This window comes from Suricata suricatta, chromosome 11 (assembly GCF_006229205.1).
Source record: "Suricata suricatta isolate VVHF042 chromosome 11, meerkat_22Aug2017_6uvM2_HiC, whole genome shotgun sequence".
In the NCBI taxonomy this organism is placed as follows: domain Eukaryota; kingdom Metazoa; phylum Chordata; class Mammalia; order Carnivora; family Herpestidae; genus Suricata; species Suricata suricatta.
The window spans coordinates 2,539,137-2,555,195 of NC_043710.1; the positions used below are offsets into that span (position 1 = coordinate 2,539,137).

A 16,059-nucleotide genomic window follows, 5' to 3' on the forward strand; every position below is an offset into this window, starting at 1 on the left:
GGGGGGGGGGGGGTCTGCGGCCCTGGAGGGCTTGCTGAGAAGCTGTCTGCTTTCCCTGCCCCCACACTGGGCAGAAAACCGGTGCCCCCTCAGCTGCTGCGGCACGGCCCGCCAGCTCCTGATACCTGCCTGTCTCCCTCGAGTGCTCTGTGCCCACGCAGCTCGGATCTGAGAGAAGTGCTGGGCAGGGCAAGCCGCTTGGCAGCCCTGCCCGTGACGGGGTGGCGTCAGGCCTGCTGTGCACACAGCTGGGGCCGCAGGGGCGCCTGTGGGTGCCCGGCCAGACGACTGATCTCTGGGAAACGGGTCCCCAGGAGCGTCCGGATGTCTGGGACAGCAGGCCTAGGCCCAGATCGTTAGAGCATCAGGGCCTGTTCTGCAAAACCCAAACGGAGTGGTGCGTGCCGCTGTCCCCTCCTGAAGCGGGCCCCCAGGGCGGTGGGACTCCAAGTGCAGGAAGGAGGAGTCCCGTCCCCTCCTGGGACGGCCCGACCGGGTCCCGCAGCCTTGCTGCCCGCCTGTCTGCTCCCGCCAAGGGCGTTCCTCCGGGCCCACCGCTGGGGGTGGCGCAGCCTCCCGCAGCCTGACCTTTCTGCGGTTACCGGCTGGCCCGCTTGGGGCGCGAGTCCGTCCGTGCGGCAACTTTCCGAAGCTCCTTTCCCACAGGGCCCTTGCTCGCCTGTGCCTGAGCCTTGACCTTGGGGTCCGCCCTCCCTCCCTCCAGCCAGGGGTGTGCCCACGTGGGGTGCGAGGCTGGCGTGGGGCCCCTGAGAGCCGCTCAGGCCTCTGCCGTGAGCTTACCTCCTGCCTGCCGGGAGCCAGCGGGCGGCGGGGCGGCCCCGTAGCAAGGCAGTGAGCCTTCCTGAGCCACGAGCCACTCGCCTGCTCTGGGGTGGACTCACCGGGATTTAGGTCAGCGTTCTGGGGGTGGGAACAGGTGCCTCTGGGGATTTGTATCGTTTTGCTTTTTATCAAAAGCGCATTCCTCATTTTCTTGATGTTTCTTAAAAGAGAGAGAATACTTGATCTCCACAGAAATTATGCAGAAGCAATCGAGTAATGTGCGTGCACGTGAAAATTGCCCGAACCCCCATCCCTCTGAGGTCACCACTGTATTGAGGTGTCTCCTTCCCGGCAGATTTCCTTGGGTTGATAGTGCCTTTCTCGCCTCCCCTCTACCCCCTTCCACACACGAATTCACGTCCACTCAGAACCTCTAAACATGACCTTATTTGGAAATAAGGACTTTGCAGATTTAATTAGTTCAGCTGAAAGTAGGTCATCGTGGATTACGAGGGGCCCTAAATCCAAAGGCTGGAGAAGGGGAGGGAGCCGCAGCACCGAGACCCGCAGATGTGCAGGGGAGACGGCAGCAGAGGCTGTGGCCCCCCGGGGACATCGAGGCCCCCGAAACTGGAAGAGGCAGGAGGGACCCTTCCCCAGAGCCCTGCTGACCCCCAAGTTTGGTTTTCTGGCCTCCACAGTGAGAGAATTCACTTCTGCGGTTCAGAGAGGCCCAGTGTGTGGTGTGGTGTCGTGGCCACTCTAGAAACGGGTCCAGGGGTCACTGACCCAGAGAAGACATTGAAAACCCCTGCTCCTACCTTCTCTTCCATGGCCATCAGGGCTGGAGGGTGTCTGTGGTGCGGGCTTCACGGGCAGACATTACTAGGGTCGAGTCCCAGGTGGCTGTGTGACCTTGGGCATGTCGCTTGACTTCTCTGAGCCCATCTGGCCATCTGAGTATCGGTCTCCTGAGGCAGTTGTGAGGCTTCAGGGAGACAAGGGAGGACATGCTGGCACCTGCTACAGCATGGAGGACCTCAGGGACAGGAGTGACCTAAGCAGACACTTACAGCCTATGATGTAACAGATACCATATAATTCTACTCAGATGAGGTCCCCGGAGTCATCAGATTCATGGACACGGGGAGTGGATGGTGGGCGCCAGGGCTGGGGGAGAGGGTGGGGACCAGTGTTTCATGGGGACAGAGTTTCCATTTGGGACGATGGAAAGTTCTGGAAACAGATGGCAGGGACGGCTGCACAGCAGCGTGACTGTGCTTCGTGCCCCCGAGCCGTGCACTGAGCTGCAATAGTGAATTGTAGGTTACGTGCATTTTACCACAATTAAAAGTAATTAGAAAGAAAAACCAGGATAATGGGGAAGACGTGCACCCCGTCATCAGCCAGGAGACTTGGTCAGTGGCCACTGTCCACGAATTTGACATGACGCTTCTGTTTGTGTGTTGTGCGCTGAGGCCCGTGGCGTGGCCGAGGTGGGTGCTGGGAACCCCCAAGTGAGAAACAACCCAAGCGCTCACGTGGGCACCGGCACTTGGCCCTCACTCGGCGAGCACATGCCCTCCTGACGGGGGAGGACGGGCCCCGGGGGCAGTGCTTACCTGGGTTGTGGCCTCGTGGATGCTGCGGCGTGCCTGCGCCCTAGGGTGGGGGGGGAGCGTGAGCTCGGTCTCACGCACACGGCTCGGGGGTGTCGTGGAGGCGTGGCCGGGGGGAGCGCTGACCGGCACTGTGGGCTCCCCGCACACGCGGCTCGGGCCTCCTGGGACTTGGCATTAACCCCCCGAGCAGGGTTGGCTGGTCGGAAGCCCAAGTGTGTGGGGGGCCAGGCCCCTCGCGCGTAGAGTCACATACCGTTGTATCCCCTACGTTCTCGAGAGTGGCTGTGTGGGGCTCCCACTGGGAGGACGAGACCCAGGCACCGATTCTGAACCTGAGGTGGGACCTGAGGGGTCACTGCAGGTGGCCTGCATGCCTGTGTCACTTCCCTCAGCCTTTCGGCACTGTGCCCCTGGTATCCCGCACACAAGTGCTGGGTTCTAGTGAGTTCCATGGCTGCTACTGGGCCAAACACACAGGTCTGGGGTCTAATCCCATTGGAAATGCTGCCTGTTTTATTCCCTTCTTAACCCTCAGGATGCATTTGAGAACACTAAAGGCCCTGATAAGTCCTGCAATAAAGGAGCCCCCCCCCGCTAACTTTGTATGATCTGGCATTTCCCAAACCGGACCATGTAATCTGCTCCCAGGGTCAAGTGAAACTCACTTTGGGAAAGTTACACTGAACCAACTGATTGCTGGGGCTGGTGGGGGCTGGGCTGCTGGCACCCACTTTCCCCTGCAGGGGTGCTCAGAGAGGGAGCCACCGAATTTCACACCCCCAGCCTCCAAATTCCAGGCGGCTCACAGGCAGATGCTCTTACCCATCCTGTAAGACACGTTTTGATAAAATAGCAACGAGCCGGCATTTAAAATCAGGAGATTTCACGTAGAAATCCAGGGTTCTGGCTTCTTTTTTAGGAAGCGGTAATAACACTGCCGAAGCTGAGAGCTGGGGGAGAGACGGCCGTCCTGGGAGAGTCGCCCTCCTTCTGGCTCGTGGGCTGTCACGGGGAGAGCGAGGGCCTGGAGCTCTTTTCCGTGACTGAAAATGGACGCGAGGCCGCCCCCACCCCGGGCCCTGAAGGCTGCTTCCCGCACCTCGAGGAGCCTGGGCCCCGTCCTGCCCGGCCTGACCCCTGTGGGGCCCCCGCTGGCCCTGGGCACAGTCCCCGAGTCCTGCCACACCCTTACCCCGCTGCCCCCGCTTTCTGCTAGGCCCCGGCCGGCTCTCGGGGTTCAGGGCCGGGGCCCCCCGGGCAGAGCCGAGTCGCTTCAGCATCTGGAGGTCGTCAGTGTGTTTGCCTGCCGTCACGGCCCGGTCTGTGACCCCAGGGCCTAGGGATTTGGGGCTTGGGAGCAAGACCGGCCCCAGCTGGGGGCTGACACGTGCTCAGAGAGGCCCAGGCCGGCTTTGGGGCCGGTCCCGTCTCTGGGGCACTTGGGTGGGGCGGGGTTACCCCCACCTCAGTGGGCGGCCTGGAAGCCACGTGCAGCCCCTCCCATCTTTAACACGGTCGGCAGCTTCCGGGATAGTCCCTGTGCTTCTGGGGATTGCTTTCTTGCCTGTGGAGCAGGGCTGCGTTTGGGGGACCCCATCATCCGGATGGTGCTGACAGAGGTGTGGACATCGCCTCCTTACGGCAGGCCGCAGGGTGCCCTGACTCGGGTGGGATCACACCGTCGAGGCCTCAACCAAAGTCCTGTGCCTTGGTCTCCCCATGAGCTCCCCGGGACCCTGCACTGGTGGGGGCCCTTCTGCCTGCGCGGACCTGCACCTCTCATTCGTAACATGGAGGGTGCGACTGCCGTGTCCAGCCACAGCCGCCTCAGAGCAGCTAAGGGAGACCTGGCCGGACAGCGGGGTGTTTTCGTGTGGACGCCAGGCGGGCCAAGTGCATCACCTGGCCGAGGGCGGCACCGAAGGCTCCGAGTTTGGACTCCCGTGTTCAGTGCTCGCGGCTCCGGGGCCAGGCCCTCAGGGACGGGACAGCGTGGCGTGTCAGAACACAGACTCCGGGTCTCGGCCTGGTCCGGGCGGTGTGGCCATGGGTGGGGGACCGAACCTCTCTGGTCTCGTGGGACGGGAGCATTACGCCTCAGTGGCGGGGCCTCGTCCGCAGCTGGCGCGGGTTTGCAGCGTCCTGTCATTGTTTTCGTTGTTCCTGTGGAAGTCCTGAGGCGCAGGGGCTGCCCTTGACCACACGTCTCCCCCGGGGAGACAGGGACCCTGGCGGTGCTCCCCCTTTCCCGCCTCACTGCGCCTGGCCCCTTGTCCGACTGCGGGGAGCCAGGGTCACAGCCCGCGGCGTCTGTCTCCAGCTGCACATCGGCCGGCCGTGTTCTCCGTCTCTCTGCAGTCACGGGAGGTGGCTGGTTCGATTCCGAAGGCCGTCGTTTGAGTCATTTCATGGGGCTTCTCTCCACGTGTCTGTCACGGGATCGCACTTCGCCCTCACCCCCACGGTCTGGCCCCCGAGCCCGAGGACGGGCGTGCGGCTAACGGGGAGCACAAGAGCCCACCCCTCCGAGCGCTGTCCCTGCGTCCTGGCCAGGACGCCCCTGAGATGGGGCAGGACACGGTTCCCTGTGGCCCCGGGGCGGGAGGGGGGGGCAAGAAGGGGCTGAGGTAGCCACAGCGCCCCTCACCCCTGCCAGGAGACGCCGTCCGGTTCTGAGAGGTCTCGAGTGCAGTCCTGCCCCCTTGCATCGACCTGCTGCGCACGCGCCTCCCCCCCACCGTTGCTGCGCACGCGCCTCCCCCCCACCGTTGCCGTGCACGCGCCTTCTCCCCCGCGCACGCGCACCCCCTCACTGCGCATGCGCTCTCCCGAGTGGCCTCGAGTCTCACTCTCCTGAAGGCGTCACCCCCTGGTTGGAAACATCATCTTGCTTTTCATCCCAGAAAAGAATTTCTTTCTTTTCCGACAAGATTGGGCGCAGTCGCCTGGTCACATACATTGGTATCGGTGCTTGGCGAAAGCAGTTTGCGAAATGTGCGCCCGGAGGCCTAGAACGTTCGGAACTTCCGACCCGGCCGGTCGGCTCCTGCCAACAGAACCTGAGCGACGGTTCCCCGGGAAGAAAGAACCTCGTGTGGACGGCGTTGGCGGGGCTGACGTCCTGACGCGAGTGCGGCTCAGAGCGCGGTGACCGGGGCAGCCGGCCCGGTGTCACAGTTTCCGGGGGCATGTCCGGTCCCGGGCGGCGGGTGACCCGGCAGGTCGGGGAACGTGCGCGGCTCGCGAGGTTGGCCGCGGGGCGAGCGGAGCGTGGGTGGCGGGGACACTGCCTTCCCCCGGAGGGAAGAGCCACACGACAGTGTCCGGGCACGCGGAGCCGCGTGTGGCGGCTGCACGGCGGGTGTGGCTCCGGGATTGCTCCGCTGACCCAGTTAGGAATTAGGACGTTTGCTGGGTTTTCTTTTTTTTCCACCTGACTTTATTTTTTTTAATGGATTATTACCAAGTTGCTTTTCATAAAACACCCAGTGCTCTTCCTTGCAAGTGCCCCCCTCCAGGACAGTCACCCCTTCCCCTCGCCCCTCCCTGCTCAGCATTCAGAAGTCTCTCCTGATTTGCCTCCCTCCCTCTCCCCAGCTCTTTCCCCCGCTTCCCCTCCCCATGGCCCCCTGTTAGGTTTCTCCTGTTAGACCCAGGAGTATAAACGTATGGTATCTGTCCTTCTCTGCCTGCGTCATTTCGCTTAGCACGACCCCGAGGTCCATCCTGGTGCAGCCTCTCTGGACAACAGTGTGGAGGCTCCTCAAAAAATTAACAACAGAACTCACTGGGTTTTTTTAAACGGAGTGTTAGTGAGTCGAACCAATGCTGTGGAGGCGGCCCCAGCGATCAGCACTATGGTGCTGGAAGATTCTTTCTGTGCGGACATGCACGTGAGGGCCCTCAGTGGGCGCCGGAGGCCCGGCCGCCCCCCGGGAGAGCTGGGGGCCTTCGGGGAGGGGTCTCCGGCCGTGGGGAGGATGAAGGGGGGACAGCAGCCGCCCCGAGGGGACGGAGCTCGGGGAAACTCGTCAGGTCCCGGCCACACGCCATGTGGGGGTCACCGAATGCTGTGTTCGTCTACGCTGGCCGCTGCAGACAGGAGGCTCACACCGCACGCGGTCCCCGTCCCCGTCCCCGGGGGCCGGAGCCCGAGGGCCAGGTGGGGGCAGGGCTGGGCCTCCCAGGGCCTCTCTCCCCCTGTGTCCTCGCGGGGTCGTCCCTCCGTGCATGTCTGTCCTGAGCCCCTCTTCTCACAAGGGCCCCACAGGATCAGGATCCCCCCCGGGTGACCCCGTGTTCCCCCAGTCACCTCCGTGAAGTCCTCTCTCCAGACATGGTCAATCGAGGGTTAGGATTTCCACATAGGAGTGGAGGGGACACCGTGCAGCCCGTGTGTCCCCCCTCCATGCACACCTGCCACCCCGCCCAGTGGCCTCACCCACGGCCCGGCTCCCTTCCTCCCTCACGTCCCTGGACTCCGAATCAGAACCTCCATGTGGCGCCTCCATGAGACTCCTAGCTTCTCTAGAGCCCCCGGGGCCTCAGGCCTCCTGCCGAGAGGCTCCTCCCGGCCTCCTGGTGACCGTGAGGGCGCAGGCTCCGCTCTGCCGGCCCACGGGGGGACGCCCAGGTCGCCCGTGCCAGACAGGCCTATCGGTGTGGATGCGAGTGACTCCTGAGCTCTGACGCTCTGACTCGCACGGTGACATCGGGGAGAGGTCGCCGGCCCGGAGCCTGCCCGGCCGGGGTCACACTGCCAGCAGGGAGTTCCGGCACTGCGCCTGCCCTGCCCCCACCTCTGTGCCTGCTCCTTCGCTGGGCACAAATGCCCGGTCAGAGGGAGATAGAGCGACTGTGTGCCTCGGGCGGTGACCGTCCCCCTTTGACCTTGGGGCTCTCACCTCCTCTGGCCACCCCAGATCAGACTCCGTGCCTGATCTGGTTCTCTGGGTTTAGATGTGAGTCACTGACATTGGAGGAATCGCCCCTCCATCTGGTGGCCTTCCTGTGGCCTCGGGGACTGCCCTGATGTCCCCGGGTGGGAGGGGCACCCCTGCTGGGAAAGCACCCCGTGGCGCCCACTTTCTTGCACATGTGGGCTCCTGGTCGGGCTGCTTATTAGCCCCAGGCCTTCGACCCACCTTCTTGTCCGGCCCGTCCTAGCTAGGGCGCTGGTTCCCAGGCCGGGGCCGATGGGGGAGGCTGGTGTGGGGGCCGCTGGCCAGCAGAGCCCCGCTCGCTCTCCCCATGAGCCTCACAGTGGTTCCTCCTTTGGCTTTCCAACAGGGCTTACTTCTTCCTTAGTGGGAAACGAGTGCTTAGCACCCGGGGTGGGGCCAGGTTCTGTTAGAAGATGCCCCTGTGCCTTTGCATCCCAGACGCTGCTCTGTGGAGAGTGCGGAGGTGTCCACGAGGCACGTGGCCCTGCTGGGCGGCAGACCCTCCCCGCCTGCCTCCGTCCAGCCCCGGGCCCCTGAGGGCCACGTGCTAAGGGCGCCGCCAGAGCCTCGCCGACAGGCTCAGAGAGGTCACGCAGCCTGTCCTCGGCACAGACTAAGCCAGGCCTGCCGGGGCGCACAGCCCGTGAGGCAGCCGGTGTGGCGTCCCTGCAAGGCTTGGTGGACGGCCCAGCTGTCCCCATGCAGGGCGGTGCTTTTCCCCCCAGAATGGCTTTCTCTTTCCAGCCTGTGTTCTGGCCCCAAGTCAAGGGAAGGCACGACTGTCTTCTAATGTTGCTAGAAAGGAGCGAGGCAGGTTTCCACGTCTCTCCCTGACATAAGCTGCTTCTGGAGACAGGCCGGTGCCGTGCAGGCCATCAGGGGCGACGCACACGTCACCGTGGCCCCGCACGTCCCCCCGTGGCTTCTGCGCTGGCGGGCAGCAGAGCAGAGGGCTGAGAGGCAAAGGGTCCCCCCCATTCTGCAGGGGCCCCAGCGCAGTGGGGGCTAACGTCGAGCCTGCTGAAACACCGCAGGGACAGTGCTGGGCCAGGAAGCGGGCAGGGGACACCCGAGGGCCCCCTCAGAGTGGGGGTATCCCCTCTGGGGGTGGAGAATGGTTTGGGACAGAGCAGGGTCGTGGACAGTGACACGGCTGTGACAGCAACTGAGACCTGACTGGTGCATAGGAAGCTGCATGGTGCACAGACTGGACCCCGAGGAGGAGGAGGGAGGTGGTGTGGACCCGGGCACGCAGATCCCAGCACGCAGACCTGGGCACACAGACCCTGGCATGCAGATCCCAGCATGCAGACCCTGGCACGCAGACCTGGGCACACTGACCCTGGCACGCAGATCCCAGCATGCAGACCTGGGCACGTAGACCCCGGGCACACAGATTCCAGCCAGTAGACCTGGGCACAGAGATCCCAACACACAGACCTAGGCACACAGACTCGGGCACATAGACCCTGACTCCGTGGGAGCTGGCTATCCTGTGGGAGGGAAAGGAGGGAGGTGCAGGCACCAGGGCAGGGCTGGGATTCTGGTCAGTGAGGGGCCAAGGGCCGACCCTGCCCCGCCTGGGCTGATGAGTGACCTTGGGCAAGTGCCCCATCTGCTCTGGGCCCCAGGGTCTCATGTGCCTGGCACCCAGCGTGCTGTGGGGGGAGAGACGGGCACTCAGAGCGGACGCCACTTCCCGGGCCACTTGCTCTTGTGGTCATTTTCCTTTTATCCCTACATCCTGCATCTCCTCTGCATCCCCGAGCTAGGGCGGAGCAGGCCTGGAGGGCCGTGAGGCCCCAGCGACCCAGCCTGCGGTGGGCTGACCCGGGTTTGAGAAGCATCCCCGTGCCCAGTGCCGGGTGGCCGAGCGAAACCCTGGTGAGACCCTGTGGTCCTGTCCTCAGCCTGCCCAGGTGGCCCTGCATCCACACGTTCCAGCCTCCCCGTGAGGACCCCAGCTCGGGCCCCTGTGCCCTCTTGGCTGAGGCTGCAGGAGCGCTGGTGGCCCACCAGCCGCTGGCGGGCAGCCCTCACGTGCCCTTGTACCTGTAGGGAACCTGGGGGGACGGGCTGACCTCCTCGGCATCCACTTTTGTACCAGGTGACGTCAGTGCCCCCGAAATGCTGTGTCTGTCCTGGGGACCCTGTGGATGGGCCCTTGGTTTTCCACCAGGGTAAACATTACAGGGCTTCCCCTGAGCTCCCTCTTTGACCCATGAGGAAACTGAGGTCCAGGCAGGTGGGGACTCCCAGCCAAGCAGAGGTGGGGGAGGGGGGTGCAGACAAGCCCATCAGCTCGTTCCTTCAGCGTCTCCCTGCCCCCGTCTGTGCCGAGCCCTCGGGACCAGCACTGCCCTGGCGTGACCGGCGTTGGGGAGTGGGCCCCAGGACCCCTGCGAGCCGCACCCTCGGTGTCTGTAAGGTGGGCGTGGTCGTACCCATCTCCCTGGGCCGTAGAGAGAAGGAAATGTGTCCCAGGCCGGCCGTGGTGGGCGCTCAGCAGCGGGAGGCCATCACACTGGGGTCAGTGTCAGAGTGACAGCCACAGCCTCTGTCCTCACAGCCCCTCCGTTCGTCCTGGACGACTCACCCCATCGTGTGTGTCGGAGCAGCTGGGAGTGTGTGCCCTCTCCCCCGCGTGGTCCAGGGCTGTTCACCTGCTGGCCAGCCCGCCCAAGGCCTGCCGTCCCCTCCTCCCTGCTCCCCTGCCCTTCAGGGTTGGCTTTTCCTGGATCTGGGGTTTTCCTGAGGCCTAATAGGAACTGGGCTGCCAGCTCAGCCCTGGAAGGAATTCATTTGAAGGTTAAATCAGTCACCAAGGCTTAATTAGTTCCTAAAATACAAATCGGCTGCAGGATCTGCTAACGAGGCGATGAGCCGGGTGGGGACCGACCCGCCGCGCACTCAGTGCTGTTTCAAGCACAGGCGCTCCAGGGCGTGCTGGCCCCTTACACGTCTGAGCAGGTAATGTCTTGATCTAAAAGGTGAGGCCCAGCCTTTTCACCTGCCTGTAACTCCAGCCACCGGGACGCGTTCAGGGTTCACGAAAGTCAGATTCTTGGTTGCAGTCAGCTTGTCTGGGCGTCGGTGGCCCCTCCCAGCTGGGCCGCAGGACACGCATGGTGCCAGGAGCTGCTCTTGGCCCCGGGGCCCGTCTGCTGGGGGGGGCCAGTGGTCAAGGCCCCCGGCCTCCTCACGCTGGGCCTCTCTCTGCTCTGACACTCACCGGCTCCCTGCTGGGCGCGCCTCCTGCCCCCGGACACTGCGGGATACAGTATGCGTGTGCAGGCGCGCCGGCGGCGGGGGCACTCACGCATCCAGCGCGTGTTCAGAGCCAGGCCTCTTCCTTCCAGCACTGGCAGAGCAGCCCGTGTCACATGTGGCCTCCTCCCGATAACAGCGACAAACTCCGGACAAAACAAAAATAGCACCAACTCTTTGTGGGCTTTGGCAGGAAACCAAAAGCAGACAGAACTTGGGACCCTCGACAAAAGGGGAGTCTGTTGGGCGAGATGCGTATTAATGAGGGATCCCCCTTAGAGAAAGTGAGTTGAGGATTCAGTGGTTAGAGGGCAAGGTCAGGCCTGCCCGAGTGGCTGGAAATAGAGGGGAGAAATCCTAGAAAGGAAAGAGCCCAAAATCTGCACATAGACTCCCATCGAATCCTGGCCTGATTTCTGAACTAGCATGTGTGGGATGAGAGTCCAAGGGTCCTAGCGGATCACAGAAGCTTAGATCTCAGAGACCTGAAGGGAGACTTCAGTAGTTCCCACAGGAGGGAGGCAGAGTGCTGAATCCTGCCTCATTTGAAGAGCCTGGCAAATACTTTGGATTTCTCTGCCAGAGACCCAGAAGGGCCCGTGATGTCAGAATCTTACTGCCTGACCAAACCAACAGACTCTTCCCCACAAAACTCACAGCCACGTCTTCCCAGGATGGAGTGTTCTGCCAATATTTTATTCCCTGCTAGAAAAACCCAACACCCTTCAGAGAAAGGGAACGGAGTCCAGAATCTCTGTAACACGTTAAAGATGATGGCTGATACAGAGTCAAAAATTACTAGACATGCAGAGAGGCAGGAAAAGGTGATGTGCAATCAGAGAAAACCACAGTTAACCAAAGCAGATCCACAGACAACCCGGGTGTCGATACAGCCAGTCAGGGACTTAAAGTAACTAGAACGTGTCGTAGCTTGAAGATAGAAAGGTGTGTGGACCCCCTCTCTGGCTCAGTGACTTCCAGAAAGCTCCAGCTGTGCAGAGAAGGTGTTTGTGGTGGAGAGGGTTCTAGAAGCGGCCCGTCCGTGCAGCGGGGCACAGAGGACCACTCAGCCACCACGTCCTGGGCGGGAGGCAGGGAGGTGCCATCCCTGTCTTTACCCCCTGTTGAATGAAGATGGGGACATACTTGTGAGGGTCTGAGCTCGGCTCTGGCGAGGAAGGGTGAGGAACAGACTCCGCCCCCGTCAGCCTTTTCCTATAGGGAAAAAATACATAAGCAAACTCCTAAATAATGTGGTTTCAAGTTTTAATCGAGCAGTTGGGTGTGGCAACGAGGCAAGGAAGGGAACGTAATGAGAAGCCGAGATGGAAAACAACAGGAAGGCTGGCCAGGGCACGCCTCTGACAGGGTGACCTTGGGAGTGAGGGGCTGGGGTGGGTGGAGCCAGTCAGGGAGGGGTGGCGCACCTGCCAGGTGGAGGCCAGGGCCCAGGGTGCGGTCCAGGTACAGGGAAGGGGTGCGCAGAGGCCTGTGCGGGTGAGCAGGGAAAACGGTGGTGACGCCCTCTGGTCCCCCGGGGGCTGCAGGGTGACCTGGTGTGCCCGTGTGGGGTCACCGCCAGTCCTGCTGCCGCAGCAGGGCACGAGGGGCTGCTGAAACCACAGGCACTTATTCTCACGGCTCTAGAGGCCGGAGGCCCAGGTCACAGTGCTGACTCAGCTCCGCGTGAGGACTCTTCCTGGCCTGCACACGGCCCCCTTCTCGCGGTGTCCCCACACAGCAGAGAGGTGTCACCCCGTGGCCCTCTGGGGGCGTGGGGGCCTCACGTTGACTGTGCCCTCACGGCCCCGTGGCTGGGCTCCCGGGGACTCGGGCTTCACCACAGGGGATCTCTCGGGGACACAGAGGCTCAGTCCATAGCACTCGGTCACTCTGGCCGCTGTCTGGGTGTCTCGAGGGCCGGCTTTAATCGGATCCCTCTGTGCGGGGGGACCGCCGTGTGCGGCTGGTGACACACGGCGTTCAGTGGCTGCCTTGGCTCCCTGAGGGCCCTGGCGTCTGCGGTCCCGCCCCTCACGTATGGAGCAGTTGGGTGTGGTGGAGGCAGGGGCCCCACCAACGGCACCCACTCTGGTGACGCGGGGAAGCCAGTGGCGGGCAGAGCGGAAGCATCTGGTCCCTGGGCCCCGCGGCTGGAGCCCACCAGGTCCAGTGCAAGTCCTTCCCTCTGCAGCCATGAACGGCCGTGGCCGCCGGGCTCGGTCAGCCCTGCCCCTCTTCAGGGTGGGTGCTCAGAGACGCCGGAGATGTGCCTGAGGTCGCGGGCGGTAGGGGGAGATGCAGCGCACCGTCCTGTCCCCCAAACCCAGACTTTGCTGCTCCTGGGGGCACCCAAGGAGGCAGGTGCGTTTCCCGACCCTCCCCGTCAGGGACTGAGAGCCAGGCTCCTGAGGGCCCCACGTGGGCAGGCAGGCCATCTGGGGTGTGCGGTCTGCTGCAGCCACGGGCCGCCGACGGCCTCGAGAACTCGGGGCACCTTACTGCGCGGTGGGAAACCAGGCAGAGCTTCTACCCGAGTCTCGGGGAGCCCCTTCTCCACCCTTCTGGGCCCCCCTGTAGAGGAGGGGAGCTGAGAGGCAGCCCGCCCCGTGGGGCCCCCTCAGACATCCCATGGGCCCAGCAAGGCGGGGCTAGCCTCCCCACTTGACAGATGGGGCAGCTGAGTCCCGCCTTGAGTCAGAGGCTGACCCAGGCAGGCAGGACTCACCTCAGATCCCAGCATCTGATAACACACTGCGAAAAAAGAGCCATTCAGGGTCCGCTGCCGCAGAAAGGGGGTGGCCCATCCCAGTGACAGCAGTGACACTGGAGTCCGTCCCGGGTGCTGTATGGGACTGGCATATTCCCTGCGGACTCCGGCGTTTGCACCAGAGCCTTCGGATGTCCTGCCACTCATGGGGGGCTCTAGTCATTGTTGGGGATCAAGGCTGGGTCTGAGTGACGGGGGCAAGGCTGGTGGGGTCGCCAGAGGCTGCTTCCCACCCTCTGCTCCCTCCCACCCTCATGCACCCAGTCACCCAGCCGCCGCCCCGAGCTGCCCCCAGCACTCAGATGGGCGCCTGGGTCCCTCCCGGAAAGCCCTGCGGAGCAGGAAGGTGGTCCTGCGGCCCTGGCTCGGTCCCCAGGGCTCACGGGGTGCTCACGGCACACGGGATGCCGTGCTGTGTCCGGGGACAGGTGTCCTGTGACTGGCTGTGGGGGCTGAGGGCGAGTCTGTTGAAGAGACAGGGCTGGGTGAGCACAGGCGACTTGCCTCAGGGCTCTGTGCCTCGGTTTCCCCCATGAGAGGCCAGGTGCCCTCAGTCACTGGGCCGTCAGAAGGGCTACCCGGGAAGTGGCTCGCGTGCCTCCTTGACACCGTGGCACTGCCCTTGGCCCCACGCCTCCCAGTCAGAGCCGCTTGCCAGTGCGTGGGGTCTGCGGGACGCTGGGGCAGAGGCTGAGCCGTGGGGAAGGCACCATTTGGAGCTACGATCTTCCACGTTGGGGACCCTTGCTCTCTGTGGCCACCCCAGTTCAACCCTCCTGAGCCCTGCCCCCTGCCCTGTGACCTTGGTCTTGGACCTAAATCCCCAGTCGCCATGTCAGGAAACGTGCAGAGTTCCTGGCCCCGGCACCACCAGCACAGAGCCTGGCCCGGCCCCGAGGAGATCCAGACTCCGCGGGGCGTCGGCGGATCCCAAGTCGGGCGCCCTTTGCCCGGATTGTCCTCGGGCCTCAGTGGAGCCTCCAGGAGCACATCTCCCCTCAAGGGCCCTGGCTGCCGGGAGTGTCACAGACACTTCAGACACCCACATCTCTGTTCAAAGATAACCCCGCATTATTGCCGAGATGTCTTTTTATATCTTGCGTTATTTATAAAAGCATGAATCATTTACCAATTATTGTGAGCCGAAGAAAGGTTGCCTGCTAATATTTAAACTGCAGTTGGCTGAAACTACGCGTGGAGGAAGGCGGCCGGCTGTTGGGGGGGTGGGGGATGGGGAGACAGGAAGGCCGGGCCCCGCCCACACCTGCACGGACCGCCTCCCAGCCCCCAGCTCGGCTGCACGCCCCTGCTCTTCGCGCTTGGGTTTTGCTTCTGTGAGACAAAGTAGAGGGTGTGGCTGGTGGGCCACTGAGACCCTTTGGAGCTTTGTCCTTTTCTCTCGGCTCCCCGGGGCCCCCCTCTCTGAGGAGAGGGTAGAGTCACCTCCAGGGGGTTGTATTAAGGAGAAATACTCAATCCTCCTTCTGTTTGTGCAGCCTTGTCTCTGCGCCAGCCTGCGCCCCCTTCTCCCCACCCCCCACAAATAGGAGGTGAGGCCGGGCCACTTGGAAAAAGAAGGGAAACAGCCACGTCGGGAATTTCAGGGTCTCGGAGGAATCCTGGCCGGGCCCCAGCCTCATCGGCTCTGTCGGCCGGGGTCAAGGGTCCAGCCGGACTTGCTGATGCGAGACAGGACGTCACGGCTCCCTGAGGAGACCGGAGGGCCAGGCCTGGCATCCAGCCGTCTCTGGTGGCCCAGGGAGCTGGCACGTCCCTGACGGGACACCCATCCACACCCACCGGCCGCCTCCTCCGCCGTCAGAGCGCCGTGCCCTGCGTCGGTTGTCCCGGCCCCGGCAGCAGGGAGCCCGGGAGGAGCGGGCTCATGGGTCCCACAGCCCGCCAGGCCGGCGACTCTCAGGGCGGACGGTGCAGACGCAGCGGGGCCCTGAGGGCACCGAATGCGACACTGCAGGCCTCCCTCTGGTGCCCGGGGCCTCGGGGCGTGGGGCGGTGCGTGGCGAGAAGGGATGGAGAAGCGAGGTGGCTTCAGCCTGGTGTGCCTGGCAAAGGGCCGTGGGGCACACGGAGGAGCTGGACGCACCACCTCGCTCTTGGTTCCTGCATCCGTTCGTTCACGCCCAGAGCCGTGGGGATCGCCGCTGGGGAGCGGGGAGCCGGGCGTGCGACCTGCGTCCGGGGGCTCGAAGTCCCCTGGAACCAGGAAGTCCCCCGAGGGTGCCCTGGGGAGGGGTCTTTGCATGGGGCTCTTACCGACGTGGGGCAAGATGTGGGGGCAGGACGGTGGCCTACTCTCTGCTGGCAGATTTCTTAGGCTACGTGCACGGACGCAGTGACCTCTGACGACCTTGAACCGCAGGCACTGTGTCCCCACGGCCCTCCTGGGAGGTGGCGCGTGAGAGGTGACTCTCCCGGGGCCGCCGGGCTGGGCCTCGACCCCGGAACGTCAGGTGCGAGCTCAGCTGATCACACGCAGCCGACGCTGGAATGAGACGCGTTATTCCCGTCTGCAGACGGGGAGACTGAGGCCCGCGGCCCTGAGGGAGCAGGACGCAGAGCTGGCCCCTGCATCGGGCGGCTGGGGTCCCGCGTGCGGCCCTTCCCCCGCAGCCGGCACCGGGCCGGGCGGGGGGCCAGGCGTCACGGGCACCGG

General features: G+C 63.7%; 1 protein-coding gene and 1 long non-coding RNA gene across 2 annotated transcripts in view; one reads left to right on the plus strand and one right to left on the minus strand.

The window, feature by feature from the left end:
- Nucleotides 1-16,059, plus strand: part of SHANK2 (SH3 and multiple ankyrin repeat domains 2) — a 463,461-nt gene that overhangs the window by 176,552 nt on the left and 270,850 nt on the right. The window lies entirely within an intron of this gene.
- Nucleotides 11,819-16,059, minus strand: part of LOC115306410 — a 4,803-nt gene continuing 562 nt past the window's right edge. Inside the window, exons 2-4 of the long non-coding RNA XR_003915330.1 lie at nt 13,344-13,369; nt 12,043-12,104; nt 11,819-11,830 (exon numbers count right to left, since the gene is read on the minus strand). This is a non-coding gene — a long non-coding RNA (uncharacterized LOC115306410). The remainder of the gene's footprint in view (nt 11,831-12,042; nt 12,105-13,343; nt 13,370-16,059) is intronic.